Here is an 18,890-nt window from a genome sequence, read left to right on the forward strand (position 1 = left end):
GTGCGGCCAATTGGATTTTTGATTGTATTAAGGCTCCCTTGAGCCGATTGGGCTGACGAGCCCTGGACCAGCACCTGCGCGCCATGAGTGGTAATTTACCTGAGAATACTTTTTTGGCAGTCTAAGCGGCAACCCCACACACATACCTACTCCCTGCTGACGAGAGGCAACTACCTCGAAACACATGTCCAGGGATGTCTAACGTGACACTTACTTTCACTTAAAACTTTGGCACAGGCGTATTCGCTGTCGCCACTTCATGGACCACAATTCCTTGGGGTAACACGCTGGTAGGACGAGCAGAGTGCAGCCAATCGGATTTTTGATTGTATTAAGGCTCCCTTGAGCCGATTGGGCTGACGAGCCCTGGACCAGCACCTGCGCGCCATGAGTGGTACTATACCTGAGAATACTTTTTTGGCAGTCTACGCGGCAACCCCACACACATACCTACTCCCTGCTGACGAGAGGCAACTACCTCGAAACACGTGTCCAGGGATGGCTAACGCGACACTTACTTTCACTTAAAACTTTGGCACAGGAGTATTCGCCGTCCCCACTTCATGGACCACAATTCCTTGGGGTAACACGCTGGTAGGACGAGCAGAGTGCGGCCAATCGGGTTTTTGATTGTATTAAGGCTCCCTTGAGCCGATTGGGCTGACGAGCCCTGGACCAGCACCTGCGCGCCATAAGTGGTACTTTACCTGAGAATACTTTTTTGGCAGTCTACGCGGCAACCCCACACACATACCTACTCCCTGCTGACGAGAGGCAACTACCTCAAAACACGTGTCCAGGGATGGCTAACGCGACACTTAATTTCACTTAAAACTTTGGCACAGGCGTATTCGCCGTCGCCACTTCATGGACCACAATTCCTTTGGGTAACACGCTGGTAGGACGAGCAGAGTGCGGCAAATCGGATTTTTGATTGTATTAAGGCTCCCTTGAGCTGATTGGGCTGACGAGCCCTGGACCAGCACCTGCGCGCCATGAGTGGTACTTTACCTGAGAATACTTTTTTGGCAGTCTACGTGGCAACCTCACACACATACCTACTCCTTGCTGACGAGAGGCAACTACCTCGAAACACGTGTCCAGGGATGGCTAACGCGACACTTACTTTCGCTTAAAACTTTGGCACAGGCGTATTCGCCGTCGCCACTTCATGGACCACAATTCCTTGGGGTAACACGCTGGTAGGACGAGCAGAGTGCGGCCAATCGGATTTTTGATTGTAATAAGGCTCCCTTGAGCCGATTGGGCTGATGAGCCCTGGACCAGCACCTGCGCGCCACGAGTGGTACTTTACCTGAGAATACTTTTTTGGCAGTCTACGCGGCAACTCCACACACATACCTACTCCCTGCTGACGAGAGGCAACTACCTCGAAACACGTGTCCAGAGATGGCTAACGCGACACTTACTTTCACTTAAAAGTTTGGCACAGGCGTATTCGCCGTCGCCACTTCATGGACCACAATTCCTTGGGGTAACACGCTGGTAGGACGAGCAGAGTGCGGCCAATCGGATTTTTGATTGTATTAAGGCTCCCTTGAGCCGATTGGGCTGACGAGCCCTGGACCAGCACCTGCGCGCCACGAGTGGTACTTTACCTGAGAATACTTTTTTGGCAGTCTACGCGGCAACCCCACACACATACCTACTCCCTGCTGACGAGAGGCAACTACCTCGAAACATGTGTCGAGGGATGGCTAACGCGACACTTACTTTCACTTAAAACTTTGGCACAGGCGTATTCGCCGTCGCCACTTCATGGACCACAATTCCTTGGGGTAACACGCTGGTAGGACGAGCAGAGTGCGGCCAATCGGATTTTTGATTGTATTAAGGCTCCCTTGAGCCGATTGGGCTGACGAGCCTGGACCAGCACCTGCGCGCCATGACTGGTACTTTACCTGAGAATACTTTTTTGGCAGTCTACGCGGCAACCCCACACACATACCTACTCCCTGCTGACGAGAGACAACTACCTCGAAACACGTGTCCAGGGATGGCTAACGCGACACTTACTTTCACTTAAAACTTTGGCACAGGCGTATTCGCCGTCGCCACTTCATGGACCACAATTCCTTGGGGTAACACGCTGGTAGGACGAGCAGAGTGCAGCCAATCGGATTTTTGATTGTATTAAGGCTCCCTTGAGCCGATTGGGCTGATGAGCCCTGGACCAGCACCTGCGCGCCATGAGTGGTACTTTACCTGAGAATACTTTTTTGGCAGTCTACGCGGCAACCCCACACACATACCTACTCCCTGCTGACGAGAGGCAAATACCTCGAAACACGTGTCCAGGGATGGCTAACGCGACACTTACTTTCACTTAAAACTTTGGCACAGGCGTATTCGCCGTCGCCACTTCATGGACTACAATTCCTTGGGGTAACACGCTGGTAGGACGAGCAGAGTGCGGCCAATCGGATTTTTGATTGTATTAAGGCTCCCTTGAGCCGATTGGGCTGACGAGCCCTGGACCAGCACCTGCGCGCCATGAGTGGTACTTTACCTGAGAATACTTTTTTGGCAGTCTACGCGGCAACCCCACACACATACCTACTCCCTGCTGACGAGAGGCAAATACCTCGAAACACGTGTCCAGGGATTGCTAACGCGACACTTACTTTCACTTAAAATTTGGCACAGGCGTATTCGCCGTTGCCACTTTATGGACCACAATTCCTTGGGGTAACGCGCTGGTAGGACGAGCAGAGTGCGGCCAATCGGATTTCTGATTGTATTAAGGCTCCCTTGAGCCGATTGGGCTGACGAGCCCTGGACCAGCACCTGCGCGCCATGAGTGGTACTTTACCTGAGAATACTTTTTTGGCAGTCTACGCGGCAACCCCACACACATACCTACTCCCTGCTGACGAGAGGCAACTACCTCGAAACACGTGTCCAGGGATGGCTAACGCGACACTTACTTTCACTAAAACTTTGGCACAGGCGTATTCGCCGTCGCCACTTCATGGACCACAATTCCTTGGGGTAACACGCTGGTAGGACGAGCAGAGTGCGGCCAATCGGATTTTTGATTGTATTAAGGCTCCCTTGAGCCGATTGGGCTGACGAGCCCTGGACCAGCACCTGCGTGCCATGAGTGGTACTTTACCTGAGAATACTTTTTTGGCAGTCTACGCGGCAACCCCACACACCTACCTACTCCCTGCTGACGAGAGGCAACTACCTCGAAACACATGTCCAGGGATGGCTAACGCGACACTTACTTTCACTTAAAACTTTGGCACAGGCGTATTCACCGTCGCCACTTCATGGACCACAATTCCTTGGGGTAACACGCTGGTAGGACGAGCAGAGTGCGGCCAATCGGATTTTTGATTGTATTAAGGCTCTCTTGAGCCGATTGGGCTGACGAGCCCTGGACCAGCACCGGCGCGCCATGAGTGGTACTTTAGATGAGAATACTTTTTTGGCAGTCTACGCGGCAACCCCACACACATACCTACTCCCTGCTGACGAGAGGCAACTACCTCGAAACACGTGTCCAGGGATGGCTAACGCGACACTTACTTTCACTTAAAACTTTGGCACAGGCGTATTCGCCGTCGCCACTTCATGGACCAAAATTCCTTGGGGTAACACGCTGGTAGGACGAGCAGAGTGCGGCCAATTTGATTTTTGATTGTATTAAGGCTCCCTTGAGCCGATTGGGCTGACGAGCCCTGGACCAGCACCTGCGCGCCATGAGTGGTACTTTACCTGAGAATACTTTTTTGGCAGTCTACGCGGCAACCCCACACACATACCTACTCCCTGCTGACGAGAGGCAACTACCTCGAAACACATGTCCAGGGATGGCTAACGCGACACTTACTTTCACTTAAAACTTTGGCACAGGCGTATTCGCTGTCGCCACTTCATGGACCACAATTCCTTGGGGTAACACGCTGGTAGGACGAGCAGAGTGCAGCCAATCGGATTTTTTATTGTATTAAGGCTCCCTTGAGCCGATTGGGCTGACGAGCCCTGGACCAGCACCTGCGCGCCATGAGTGGTACTATACCTGAGAATACTTTTTTGGCAGTCTACGTGGCAACCCCACACACATACCTACTCCCTGCTGACGAGAGGCAAATACCTCGAAACACGTGTCCAGGGATGGCTAACGCGACACTTACTTTCACTTAAAACTTTGGCACAGGCGTATTCGCCGTCGCCACTTCATGGACCACAATTCCTTGGGGTAACACGCTGGTAGGACGAGCAGAGTGCGGCCAATCGGGTTTTTGATTGTATTAAGGCTCCCTTGAGCCGATTGGGCTGACGAGCCCTGGACCAGCACCTGCGCGCCATGAGTGGTACTTTACCTGAGAATACTTTTTTGGAAGTCTACGCGGCAACCCCACACACATACCTACTCCCTGCTGACGAGAGGCAACTACCTCGAAATACATGTGTCCAGGGATGGCTAACGCGACACTTACTTTCACTTAAAACTTTGGCACAGGAGTATTCGCCGTCGCCACTTCATGGACCACAATTCCTTGGGGTAACACGCTGGTAGGACGAGCAGAGTGCGGCCAATCGGGTTTTTGATTGTATTAAGGCTCCCTTGAGCCGATTGGGCTGACGAGCCCTGGACCAGCACCTGCGCGCCATGAGTGGTACTTTACCTGAGAATACTTTTTTGGCAGTCAACGCGGCAACCCCACACACATACCTACTCCCTGCTGACGAGACGCAACTACCTCGAAACACGTGTCCAGGGATGGCTAACGCGACACTTAATTTCACTTAAAACTTTGGCACAGGCGTATTCGCCGTCGCCACTTTATGGACCACAATTCCTTGGGGTAACGCGCTGGTAGGACGAGCAGAGTGCGGCCAATCGGATTTCTGATTGTATTAAGGCTCCCTTGAGCCGATTGGGCTGACGAGCCCTGGACCAGCACCTGCGCGCCATGAGTGGTACTTTACCTGAGAATACTTTTTTGGCAGTCTACGCGGCAACCCCACACACATACCTACTCCCTGCTGACGAGAGGCAACTACCTCGAAACACGTGTCCAGGGATGGCTAACGCGACACTTACTTTCACTTAAAACTTTGGCACAGGCGTATTCGCCGTCGCCACTTCATGGACCACAATTCCTTGGGGTAACACGCTGGTAGGACGAGCAGAGTGCGGCCAATCGGATTTTTGATTGTATTAAGGCTCCCTTGAGCCGATTGGGCTGACGAGCCCTGGACCAGCACCTGCGCGCCATGAGTGGTACTTTACCTGAGAATACTTTTTTGGCAGTCTACGCGGCAACCCCACACACATACCTACTCCCTGCTGACGAGAGGCAAATACCTCGAAACACGTGTCCAGGGATTGCTAACGCAACACTTACTTTCACTTAAAACTTTGGCACAGGCGTATTCGCCGTCGCCACTTTATGGACCACAATTCCTTGGGGTAACGCTCTGGTAGGACGAGCAGAGTGCGGCCAATCGGATTTTTGATTGTAATAATGCTCCCTTGAGCCGATTGGGCTGATGAGCCCTGGACCAGCACCTGCGCGCCACGAGTGGTACTTTACCTGAGAATACTTTTTTGGCAGTCTACGCGGCAACTCCACACACATACCTACTCCCTGCTGACGAGAGGCAACTACCTCGAAACACGTGTCCAGAGATGGCTAACGCGACACTTACTTTCACTTAAAAGTTTGGCACAGGCGTATTCGCCGTCGCCACTTCATGGACCACAATTCCTTGGGGTAACACGCTGGTAGGACGAGCAGAGTGCGGCCAATCGGATTTTTGATTGTATTAAGGCTCCCTTGAGCCGATTGGGCTGACGAGCCCTGGACCAGCACCTGCGCGCCACGAGTGGTACTTTACCTGAGAATACTTTTTTGGCAGTCTACGCGGCAACCCCACACACATAACTACTCCCTGCTGACGAGAGGCAACTACCTCGAAACACGTGTCGAGGGATGGCTAACGCGACACTTACTTTCACTTAAAACTTTGGCACAGGCGTATTCGCCGTCGCCACTTCATGGACCACAATTCCTTGGGGTAACACGCTGGTAGGACGAGCAGAGTGCAGCCGATCGGATTTTTGATTGTATTAAGGCTCCCTTGAGCCGATTGGGCTGACGAGCCCTGGACCAGCACCTGCGCGCCATGACTGGTACTTTACCTGAGAATACTTTTTTGGCAGTCTACGCGGCAACCCCACACACATACCTACTCCCTGCTGACGAGAGGCAACTACCTCAATACACGTGTCCAGGGATGGCTAACGCGACACTTACTTTCACTTAAAATTTTGGCACAGGCGTATTCGCCGTCGCCACTTCATGGACCACAATTCCTTGGGGTAACACGCTGGTAGGACAAGCAGAGTGCGGCCAATCGGGTTTTTGATTGTATTAAGGCTCCCTTGAGCCGATTGGGCTGACGAGCCCTGGACCAGCACCTGCGCGCCATGAGTGGTACTTTACCTGAGAATACTTTTTTGGCAGTCTACGCGGCAACCCCACACACCTACCTACTCCCTTCTGACGAGAGGCAACTACCTCAAAACACATGTCCAGGGATGACTAACGCGACACTTACTTTCACTTAAAACTTTGGCACAGGCGTATTCGCCGTCGCCACTTTATGGACCACAATTCCTTGGGGTAACACGCTGGTAGGACGAGCAGAGTGCGGCCAATCGGATTTTTGATTGTATTAAGGCTCCCTTGAGCCGATTGGGCTGACGAGCCCTGGACCAGCACCTGCGTGACATGAGTGGTACTTTACCTGAGAATACTTTTTTGGCAGTCTACGCGGCAACCCCACACACCTACCTACTCCCTGCTGACGAGAGGCAACTACCTCAAAACACATGTCCAGGGATGACTAACGCGACACTTACTTTCACTTAAAACTTTGGCACAGGCGTATTCGCCGTCGCCACTTCATGGACCACAATTCCTTGGGGTAACACGCTGGTAGGACGAGCAGAGTGCGGCCAATCGGATTTTTGATTGTATTAAGGCTCCCTTGAGCCGATTGGGCTGACGAGCCCTGGACCAGCACCTGCGCGCCATGAGTGGTAATTTACCTGAGAATACTTTTTTGGCAGTCTACGCGGCAACCCCACACACATACCTACTCCCTGCTGACGAGAGGCAAATACCTCGAAACACGTGTCCAGGGATTGCTAACGTGACACTTACTTTCACTTAAAACTTTGGCACAGGCGTATTCGCCGTCGCCACTTTATGGACCACAATTCGTTGGGGTAACGCGCTGGTAGGACGAGCAGAGTGCGGCCAATTGGATTTTTGATTGTAATAAGGCTCCCTTGAGCCGATTGGGCTGATGAGCCCTGGACCAGCACCTGCGCGCCACGAGTGGTACTTTACCTGAGAATACTTTTTTGGCAGTCTACGCGGCAACTCCACACACATACCTACTCCCTGCTGACGAGAGGCAACTACCTCGAAACACGTGTCCAGAGATGGCTAACGCGACACTTACTTTCACTTAAAAGTTTGGCACAGGCGTATTCGCCGTCGCCACTTCATGGACCACAATTCCTTGGGGTAACACGCTGGTAGGACAAACAGAGTGCGGCCAATCGGATTTTTGATTGTATTAAGGCTCCCTTGAGCCGATTGGGCTGACGAGCCCTGGACCAGCACCTGCGCGCCACGAGTGGTACTTTACCTGAGAATACTTTTTTGCCAGTCTACGCGGCAACCCCACACACATACCTACTCCCTGCTGACGAGAGGCAACTACCTCGAAACATGTGTCGAGGGATGGCTAACGCGACACTTACTTTCACTTAAAACTTTGGCACAGGCGTATTCGCCGTCGCCACTTCATGGACCACAATTCCTTGGGGTAACACGCTGGTAGGACGAGCAGAGTGCGGCCAATCGGATTTTTGATTGTATTAAGGCTCCCTTGAGCCGATTGGGCTGACGAGCCTGGACCAGCACCTGCGCGCCATGACTGGTACTTTACCTGAGAATACTTTTTTGGCAGTCTACGCGGCAACCCCACACACATAACTACTCCCTGCTGACGAGAGGCAACTACCTCGAAACACGTGTCGAGGGATGGCTAACGCGACACTTACTTTCACTTAAAACTTTGGCACAGGCGTATTCGCCGTCGCCACTTCATGGACCACAATTCCTTGGGGTAACACGCTGGTAGGACGAGCAGAGTGCAGCCGATCGGATTTTTGATTGTATTAAGGCTCCCTTGAGCCGATTGGGCTGACGAGCCCTGGACCAGCACCTGCGCGCCATGACTGGTACTTTACCTGAGAATACTTTTTTGGCAGTCTACGCGGCAACCCCACACACATACCTACTCCCTGCTGACGAGAGGCAACTACCTCAATACACGTGTCCAGGGATGGCTAACGCGACACTTACTTTCACTTAAAATTTTGGCACAGGCGTATTCGCCGTCGCCACTTCATGGACCACAATTCCTTGGGGTAACACGCTGGTAGGACAAGCAGAGTGCGGCTTATCGGGTTTTTGATTGTATTAAGGCTCCCTTGAGCCGATTGGGCTGAAGAGCCCTGGACCAGCACCTGCGCGCCATGAGTGGTACTTTACCTGAGAATACTTTTTTGGCAGTCTACGCGGCAACCCCACACACCTACCTACTCCCTTCTGACGAGAGGCAACTACCTCAAAACACATGTCCAGGGATGACTAACGCGACACTTACTTTCACTTAAAACTTTGGCACAGGCGTATTCGCCGTCGCCACTTTATGGACCACAATTCCTTGGGGTAACACGCTGGTAGGACGAGCAGAGTGCGGCCAATCGGATTTTTGATTGTATTAAGGCTCCCTTGAGCCGATTGGGCTGACGAGCCCTGGACCAGCACCTGCGTGACATGAGTGGTACTTTACCTGAGAATACTTTTTTGGCAGTCTACGCGGCAACCCCACACACCTACCTACTCCCTGCTGACGAGAGGCAACTACCTCAAAACACATGTCCAGGGATGACTAACGCGACACTTACTTTCACTTAAAACTTTGGCACAGGCGTATTCGCCGTCGCCACTTCATGGACCACAATTCCTTGGGGTAACACGCTGGTAGGACGAGCAGAGTGCGGCCAATCGGATTTTTGATTGTATTAAGGCTCCCTTGAGCCGATTGGGCTGACGAGCCCTGGACCAGCACCTGCGCGCCATGAGTGGTAATTTACCTGAGAATACTTTTTTGGCAGTTTACGCGGCAACCCCACACACATACCTACTCCCTGCTGACGAGAGGCAAATACCTCGAAACACGTGTCCAGGGATTGCTAACGTGACACTTACTTTCACTTAAAACTTTGGCACAGGCGTATTCGCCGTCGCCACTTTATGGACCACAATTCGTTGGGGTAACGCGCTGGTAGGACGAGCAGAGTGCGGCCAATTGGATTTTTGATTGTAATAAGGCTCCCTTGAGCCGATTGGGCTGATGAGCCCTGGACCAGCACCTGCGCGCCACGAGTGGTACTTTACCTGAGAATACTTTTTTGGCAGTCTACGCGGCAACTCCACACACATACCTACTCCCTGCTGACGAGAGGCAACTACCTCGAAACACGTGTCCAGAGATGGCTAACGCGACACTTACTTTCACTTAAAAGTTTGGCACAGGCGTATTCGCCGTCGCCACTTCATGGACCACAATTCCTTGGGGTAACACGCTGGTAGGACAAACAGAGTGCGGCCAATCGGATTTTTGATTGTATTAAGGCTCCCTTGAGCCGATTGGGCTGACGAGCCCTGGACCAGCACCTGCGCGCCACGAGTGGTACTTTACCTGAGAATACTTTTTTGCCAGTCTACGCGGCAACCCCACACACATACCTACTCCCTGCTGACGAGAGGCAACTACCTCGAAACATGTGTCGAGGGATGGCTAACGCGACACTTACTTTCACTTAAAACTTTGGCACAGGCGTATTCGCCGTTGCCACTTCATGGACCACAATTCCTTGGGGTAACACGCTGGTAGGACGAGCAGAGTGCGGCCAATCGGATTTTTGATTGTATTAAGGCTCCCTTGAGCCGATTGGGCTGACGAGCCTGGACCAGCACCTGCGCGCCATGACTGGTACTTTACCTGAGAATACTTTTTTGGCAGTCTACGCGGCAACCCCACACACATACCTACTCCCTGCAGACGAGAGGCAACTACCTCGAAACACGTGTCCAGGGATGGCTAACGTGACACTTACTTTCACTTAAAACTTTGGCACAGGCGTATTCGCCGTCGCCACTTCATGGACCACAATTCCTTGGGGTAACACGCTGGTAGGACGAGCAGAGTGCAGCCAATCGGATTTTTGATTGTATTAAGGCTCCCTTGAGCCGATTGGGCTGATGAGCCCTGGACCAGCACCTGCGCGCCATGAGTCGTACTTTACCTGAGAATACTTTTTTGGCAGTCTACGCGGCAACCCCACACACATACCTACTCCCTGCTGACGAGAGGCAAATACCTCGAAACACGTGTCCAGGGATGGCTAACGCGACACTTACTTTCACTTAAAACTTTGGCACAGGCGTATTCGCCGTCGCCACTTCATGGACCACAATTCCTTGGGGTAACACGCTGGTAGGACGAGCAGAGTGCGGCCAATCGGATTTTTGTTTGTATTAAGGCTCCCTTGAGCCGATTGGGCTGAAGAGCCCTGGACCAGCACCTGCGAGCCATGAGTGGTACTTTACCTGAGAATACTTTTTTGGCAGTCTACGCGGCAACCCCACACACATACCTACTCCCTGCTGACGAGAGGCAACTACCTCGAAACACGTGTCCAGGGATGGCTAACGCGGCACTTACTTTCACTTAAAACTTTGGCACAGGCGTATTCGCCGTCGCCACTTCATGGACCACAATTCCTTGGGGTAACACGCTGGTAGGACGAGCAGAGTGCGGCCAATCGGATTTTTGATTGTATTAAGGCTCCCTTGAGCCGATTGGGCTGACGAGCCCTGGACCAGCACCTGCGCGCCATGAGTGGTACTTTACCTGAGAATACTTTTTTGGCAGTCTACGCGGCAACCCCACACACATACCTACTCTCTGCTGACGAGAGGCAAATACCTCGAAACACGTGTCCAGGGATTGCTAACGCGACACTTACTTTCACTTAAAATTTGGCACAGGCGTATTCGCCGTTGCCACTTTATGGACCACAATTCCTTGGGGTAACGCGCTGGTAGGACGAGCAGAGTGCGGCCAATCGGATTTCTGATTGTATTAAGGCTCCCTTGAGCCGATTGGGCTGACGAGCCCTGGACCAGCACCTGCACGCCATGAGTGGTACTTTACCTGAGAATACTTTTTTGGCAGTCTACGCGGCAACCCCACACACATACCTACTCCCTGCTGACGAGAGGCAACTACCTCGAAACACGTGTCCAGGGATGGCTAACGTGACACTTACTTTCACTTAAAACTTTGGCACAGGCGTATTCGCCGTCGCCACTTCATGGACCACAATTCCTTGGGGTAACACGCTGGTAGGACGAGCAGAGTGCGGCCAATCGGATTTTTGATTGTATTAAGGCTCCCTTGAGCCGATTGGGCTGACGAGCCCTGGACCAGCACCTGCGTGCCATGAGTGGTACTTTACCTGAGAATACTTTTTTGGCAGTCTACGCGGCAACCCCACACACCTACCTACTCCCTGCTGACGAGAGGCAACTACCTCGAAACACATGTCCAGGGATGGCTAACGCGACACTTACTTTCACTTAAAACTTTGGCACAGGCGTATTCGCCGTCGCCACTTCATGGACCACAATTCCTTGGGGTAACACGCTGGTAGGACGAGCAGAGTGCGGCCAATCGGATTTTTGATTGTATTAAGGCTCCCTTGAGCCGATTGGGCTGACGAGCCCTGGACCAGCACCGGCGCGCCATGAGTGGTACTTTACCTGATAATACTTTTTTGGTAGTCTACGCGGCAACCCCACACACATACCTACTCCCTGCTGACGAGAGGCAACTACCTCGAAACACGTGTCCAGGGATGGCTAACGCGACACTTACTTTCACTTAAAACTTTGGCACAGGCGTATTCGCCGTCGCCACTTCATGGACCACAATTCCTTGGGGTAACACGCTGGTAGGACGAGCAGAGTGCGGCCAATTTGATTTTTGATTGTATTAAGGCTCCCTTGAGCCGATTGGGCTGACGAGCCCTGGACCAGCACCTGCGCGCCATGAGTGGTACTATACCTGAGAATACTTTTTTGGCAGTCTACGCGGCAACCCCACACACATACCTACTCCCTGCTGACGAGAGGCAAATACCTCGAAACACGTGTCCAGGGATGGCTAACGCGACACTAACTTTCACTTAAAACTTTGGCACAGGCGTATTCGCCGTCGCCACTTCATGGACCACAATTCCTTGGGGTAACACGCTGGTAGGACGAGCAGAGTGCGGCCAATCGGGTTTTTGATTGTATTAAGGCTCCCTTGAGCCGATTGGGCTGACGAGCCCTGGACCAGCACCTGCGCGCCATGAGTGGTACTTTACCTGAGAATACTTTTTTGGAAGTCTACGCGGCAACCCCACACACATACCTACTCCCTGCTGACAAGAGGCAACTACCTCGAAATACATGTGTCCAGGGATGGCTAACGCGACACTTACTTTCACTTAAAACTTTGGCACAGGAGTATTCGCCGTCGCCACTTCATGGACCACAATTCCTTGGGGTAACACGCTGGTAGGACGAGCAGAGTGCAGCCAATCGGGTTTTTGATTGTATTAAGGCTCCCTTGAGCCGATTGGGCTGACGAGCCCTGGACCAGCACCTGCGCGCCATGAGTGGTACTTTACCTGAGAATACTTTTTTGGCAGTCTACGCGGCAACCCCACACACATACCTACTCCCTGCTGACGAGAGGCAACTACCTCGAAACACGTGTCCAGGGATGGCTAACGCGACACTTACTTTCACTTAAAACTTTGGCACAGGCGTATTCGCCGTCGCCACTTCATGGACCACAATTCCTTGGGGTAACACGCTGGTAGGACGAGCAGAGTGCGGCCAATCGGATTTTTTATTGTATTAAGGCTCCCTTGAGCCGATTGGGCTGACGAGCCCTGGACCAGCACCTGCACGCCATGAGTGGTACTTTACCTGAGAATACCTTTTTGGCAGTCTACGCGGCAACCCCACACACATACCTACTCCCTGCTGACGAGAGGCAACTACCTCGAAACACGTGTCCAGGGATGGCTAACGCGACACTTACTTTCACTTAAAACTTTGGCACAGGCGTATTCGCCGTCGCCACTTCATGGACCACAATTCCTTGGGGTAACACGCTGGTAGGACGAGCAGAGTGCGGCCAATCGGATTTTTGATTGTATTAAGGCTCCCTTGAGCCGATTGGGCTGACGAGCCCTGGACCAGCACCTGCGTGACATGAGTGGTACTTTACCTGAGAATACTTTTTTGGCAGTCTACGCGGCAACCCCACACACATACCTACTCCCTGCTGACGAGAGGCAACTACCTCGAAACACATGTCCAGGGATGGCTAACGCGACACTTACTTTCACTTAAAACTTTGGCACAGGCGTATTCGCTGTCGCCACTTCATGGACCACAATTCCTTGGGGTAACACGCTGGTAGGACGAGCAGAGTGCAGCCAATCGGATTTTTGATTGTATTAAGGCTCCCTTGAGCCGATTGGGCTGACGAGCCCTGGACCAGCACCTGCGCGCCATGAGTGGTACTATACCTGAGAATACTTTTTTGGCAGTCTACGCGGCAACCCCACACACATACCTACTCCCTGCTGACGAGAGGCAAATACCTCGAAACACGTGTCCAGGGATGGCTAACGCGACACTTACTTTCACTTAAAACTTTGGCACAGGCGTATTCGCCGTCGCCACTTCATGGACCACAATTCCTTGGGGTAACACGCTGGTAGGACGAGCAGAGTGCGGCCAATCGGGTTTTTGATTGTATTAAGGCTCCCTTGAGCCGATTGGGCTGACGAGCCCTGGACCAGCACCTGCGCGCCATGAGTGGTACTTTACCTGAGAATACTTTTTTGGAAGTCTACGCGGCAACCCCACACACATACCTACTCCCTGCTGACGAGAGGCAACTACCTCGAAATACATGTGTCCAGGGATGGCTAACGCGACACTTACTTTCACTTAAAACTTTGGCACAGGAGTATTCGCCGTCGCCACTTCATGGACCACAATTCCTTGGGGTAACACGCTGGTAGGACGAGCAGAGTGCGGCCAATCGGGTTTTTGATTGTATTAAGGCTCCCTTGAGCCGATTGGGCTGACGAGCCCTGGACCAGCACCTGCGCGCCATGAGTGGTACTTTACCTGAGAATACTTTTTTGGCAGTCTACGCGGCAACCCCACACACATACCTACTCCCTGCTGACGAGAGGCAACTACCTCGAAACACGTGTCCAGGGATGGCTAACGCGACATTTACTTTCACTTAAAACTTTGGCACAGTCGTATTCGCCGTCGCCACTTCATGGACCACAATTCCTTGGGGTAACACGCTGGTAGGACGAGCAGAGTGCGGCCAATCGGATTTTTTATTGTATTAAGGCTCCCTTGAGCCGATTGGGCTGACGAGCCCTGGACCAGCACCTGCACGCCATGAGTGGTACTTTACCTGAGAATACTTTTTTGGCAGTCTACGCGGCAACCCCACACACATACCTACTTCCTGCTGACGAGAGGCAACTACCTCGAAACACGTGTCCAGGGATGGCTAACGCGACACTTACTTTCACTTAAAACTTTGGCACAGGCGTATTCGCCGTCGCCACTTCATGAACCAAAATTCCTTGGGGTAACACGCTGGTAGGATGAGCAGAGTGCGGCCAATCGGATTTTTGATTGTATTAAGGCTCCCTTGAGCCGATTGGGCTGATGAGCCCTGGACCAGCACCTGCGTGACATGAGTGGTACTTTACCTGAGAATACTTTTTTGGCAGTCTACGCGGCAACCCCACACACCTACCTACTCCCTGCTGACGAGAGGCAACTACCTCGAAACACATGTCCAGGGATGACTAACGCGACACTTACTTTCACTTAAAACTTTGGCACAGGCGTATTCGCCGTCGCCACTTCATGGACCACAATTCCTTGGGGTAACACGCTGGTAGGACGAGCAGAGTGCGGGCAATCGGATTTTTGATTGTATTAAGGCTCCCTTGAGCCGATTGGGCTGACGAGCCCTGGACCAGCACCGGCGCGCCATGAGTGGTACTTTACCTGAGAATACTTTTTTGGCAGTCTACGTGGCAACCCCACACACATACCTACTCCCTGCTGACGAGAGGCAACTACCTCGAAACACGTGTCCAGGGATGGCTAACGCGACACTTACTTTCACTTAAAACTTTGGCACAGGTGTATTCGCCGTCGCCACTTCATGGACCACAATTCCTTGGGGTAACACGCTGGTAGGACGAGCAGAGTGCGGCCAATTGGATTTTTGATTGTATTAAGGCTCCCTTGAGCCGATTGGGCTGACGAGCCCTGGACCAGCACCTGCGCGCCATGAGTGGTAATTTACCTGAGAATACTTTTTTGGCAGTCTACGCGGCAACCCCACACACATACCTACTCCCTGCTGACGAGAGGCAACTACCTCGAAACACATGTCCAGGGATGGCTAACGCGACACTTACTTTCACTTAAAACTTTGGCACAGGCGTATTCGCTGTCGCCACTTCATGGACCACAATTCCTTGGGGTAACACGCTGGTAGGACGAGCAGAGTGCAGCCAATCGGATTTTTGATTGTATTAAGGCTCCCTTGAGCCGATTGGGCTGACGAGCCCTGGACCAGCACCTGCGCGCCATGAGTGGTACTATACCTGAGAATACTTTTTTGGCAGTCTACGCGGCAACCCCACACACATACCTACTCCCTGCTGACGAGAGGCAAATACCTCGAAACACGTGTCCAGGGATGGCTAACGCGACACTTACTTTTACTTAAAACTTTGGCACAGGCGTATTCGCCGTCGCCACTTCATGGACCACAATTCCTTGGGGTAACACGCTGGTAGGACGAGCAGAGTGCGGCCAATCGGGTTTTTGATTGTATTAAGGCTCCCTTGAGCCGATTGGGCTGACGAGCCCTGGACCAGCACCTGCGCGCCATGAGTGGTACTTTACCTGAGAATACTTTTTTGGCAGTCTACGCGGCAACCCCACACACATACCTACTCCCTGCTGACGAGAGGCAACTACCTCGAAACACGTGTCCAGGGATGGCTAACGCGACACTTACTTTCACTTAAAACTTTGGCACAGGAGTATTCGCCGTCCCCACTTCATGGACCACAATTCCTTGGGGTAACACGCTGGTAGGACGAGCAGAGTGCGGCCAATCGGGTTTTTGATTGTATTAAGGCTCCCTTGAGCCGATTGGGCTGACGAGCCCTGGACCAGCACCTGCGCGCCATAAGTGGTACTTTACCTGAGAATACTTTTTTGGCAGTCTACGCGGCAACCCCACACACATACCTACTCCCTGCTGACGAGAGGCAACTACCTCAAAACACGTGTCCAGGGATGGCTAACGCGACACTTAATTTCACTTAAAACTTTGGCACAGGCGTATTCGCCGTCGCCACTTCATGGACCACAATTCCTTTGGGTAACACGCTGGTAGGACGAGCAGAGTGCGGCAAATCGGATTTTTGATTCTATTAAGGCTCCCTTGAGCCGATTGGGCTGACGAGCCCTGGACCAGCACCTGCGCGCCATGAGTGGTACTTTACCTGAGAATACTTTTTTGGCAGTCTACGCGGCAACCTCACACACATACCTACTCCTTGCTGACGAGAGGCAACTACCTCGAAACACGTGTGCAGGGATGGCTAACGCGACACTTACTTTCGCTTAAAACTTTGGCACAGGCGTATTCGCCGTCGCCACTTCATGGACCACAATTCCTTGGGGTAACACGCTGGTAGGACGAGCAGAGTGCGGCCAATCGGATTTTTGATTGTAATAAGGCTCCCTTGAGCCGATTGGGCTGATGAGCCCTGGACCAGCACCTGCGCGCCATGAGTGGTACTTTACCTGAGAATACTTTTTTGGCAGTCTACGCGGCAACCCCACACACCTACCTACTCCCTGCTGACGAGAGGCAACTACCTCGAAACACATGTCCAGGGATGGCTAACGCGACACTTACTTTCACTTAAAACTTTGGCACAGGCGTATTCGCCGTCGCCACTTCATAGACCACAATTCCTTGGGGTAACACGCTGGTAGGACGAGCAGAGTGCGGCCAATCGGATTTTTGATTGTATTAAGGCTCCCTTGAGCCGATTGGGCTGACGAGCCCTGGACCAGCACCGGCGCGCCATGAGTGGTACTTTACCTGAGAATACTTTTTTGGCAGTCTACGCGGCAACCCCACACACATACCTACTCCCTGCTGACGAGAGGCAACTACCTCGAAACACGTGTCCAGGGATGGCTAACGCGGCACTTACTTTCACTTAAAACTTTGGCACAGGCGTATTCGCCGTCGCCACTTCATGGACCACAATTCCTTGGGGTAACACGCTGGTAGGACGAGCAGAGTGCGGCCAATTTGATTTTTGATTGTATTAAGGCTCCCTTGAGCCGATTGGGCTGACGAGCCCTGGACCAGCACCTGCGCGCCATGAGTGGTACTTTACCTTAGAATACTTTTTTGGCAGTCTACGCGGCAACCCCACACACATACCTACTCCCTGCTGACGAGAGGCAACTACCTCGAAACACATGTCCAGGGATGGCTAACGCGACACTTACTTTCACTTAAAACTTTGGCACAGGCGTATTCGCTGTCGCCACTTCATGGACCACAATTCCTTGGGGTAACACGCTGGTAGGACGAGCAGAGTGTGGCCAATCGGGTTTTTGATTGTATTAAGGCTCCCTTGAGCCGATTGGGCTGACGAGCCCTGGACTAGCACCTGCGCGCCATGAGTGGTACTTTACCTGAGAATACTTTTTTGGAAGTCTACGCGGCAACCCCACACACATACCTACTCCCTGCTGACGAGAGGCAACTACCTCGAAATACATGTGTCCAGGGATGGCTAACGCGACACTTACTTTCACTTAAAACTTTGGCACAGGAGTATTCGCCGTCGCCACTTCATGGACCACAATTCCTTGGGGTAACACGCTGGTAGGACGAGCAGAGTGCGGCCAATCGGGTTTTTGATTGTATTAAGGCTCCCTTGAGCCGATTGGGCTGACGAGCCCTGGACCAGCACCTGCGCGCCATGAGTGGTACTTTACCTGAGAATACTTTTTTGGCAGTCTACGCGGCAACCCCACACACATACCTACTCCCTGCTGACGAGAGGCAACTACCTCGAAACACGTGTCCAGGGATGGCTAACGCGACATTTACTTTCACTTAAAACTTTGGCACAGGCGTATTCGCCGTCGCCACTTCATGGACCACAATTCCTTGGGGTAACACGCTGGTAGGACGAGCAGAGTGCGGCCAATCGGATTTTTTATTGTATTAAGGCTCCCTTGAGCCGATTGGGCTGACGAGCCCTGGACCAGCACCTGCACGCCATGAGTGGTACTTTACCTGAGAATACTTTTTTGGCAGTCTACGCGGCAACCCCACACACATACCTACTCCCTGCTGACGAGAGGCAACTACCTCGAAACACGTGTCCAGGGATGGCTAACGCGACACTTACTTTCACTTAAAACTTTGGCACAGGCGTATTCGCCGTCGCCACTTCATGAACCAAAATTCCTTGGGGTAACACGCTGGTAGGATGAGCAGAGTGCGGCCAATCGGATTTTTGATTGTATTAAGGCTCCCTT

This window comes from Triturus cristatus, unplaced genomic scaffold (assembly GCF_964204655.1).
Source record: "Triturus cristatus unplaced genomic scaffold, aTriCri1.1 SCAFFOLD_105, whole genome shotgun sequence".
In the NCBI taxonomy this organism is placed as follows: domain Eukaryota; kingdom Metazoa; phylum Chordata; class Amphibia; order Caudata; family Salamandridae; genus Triturus; species Triturus cristatus.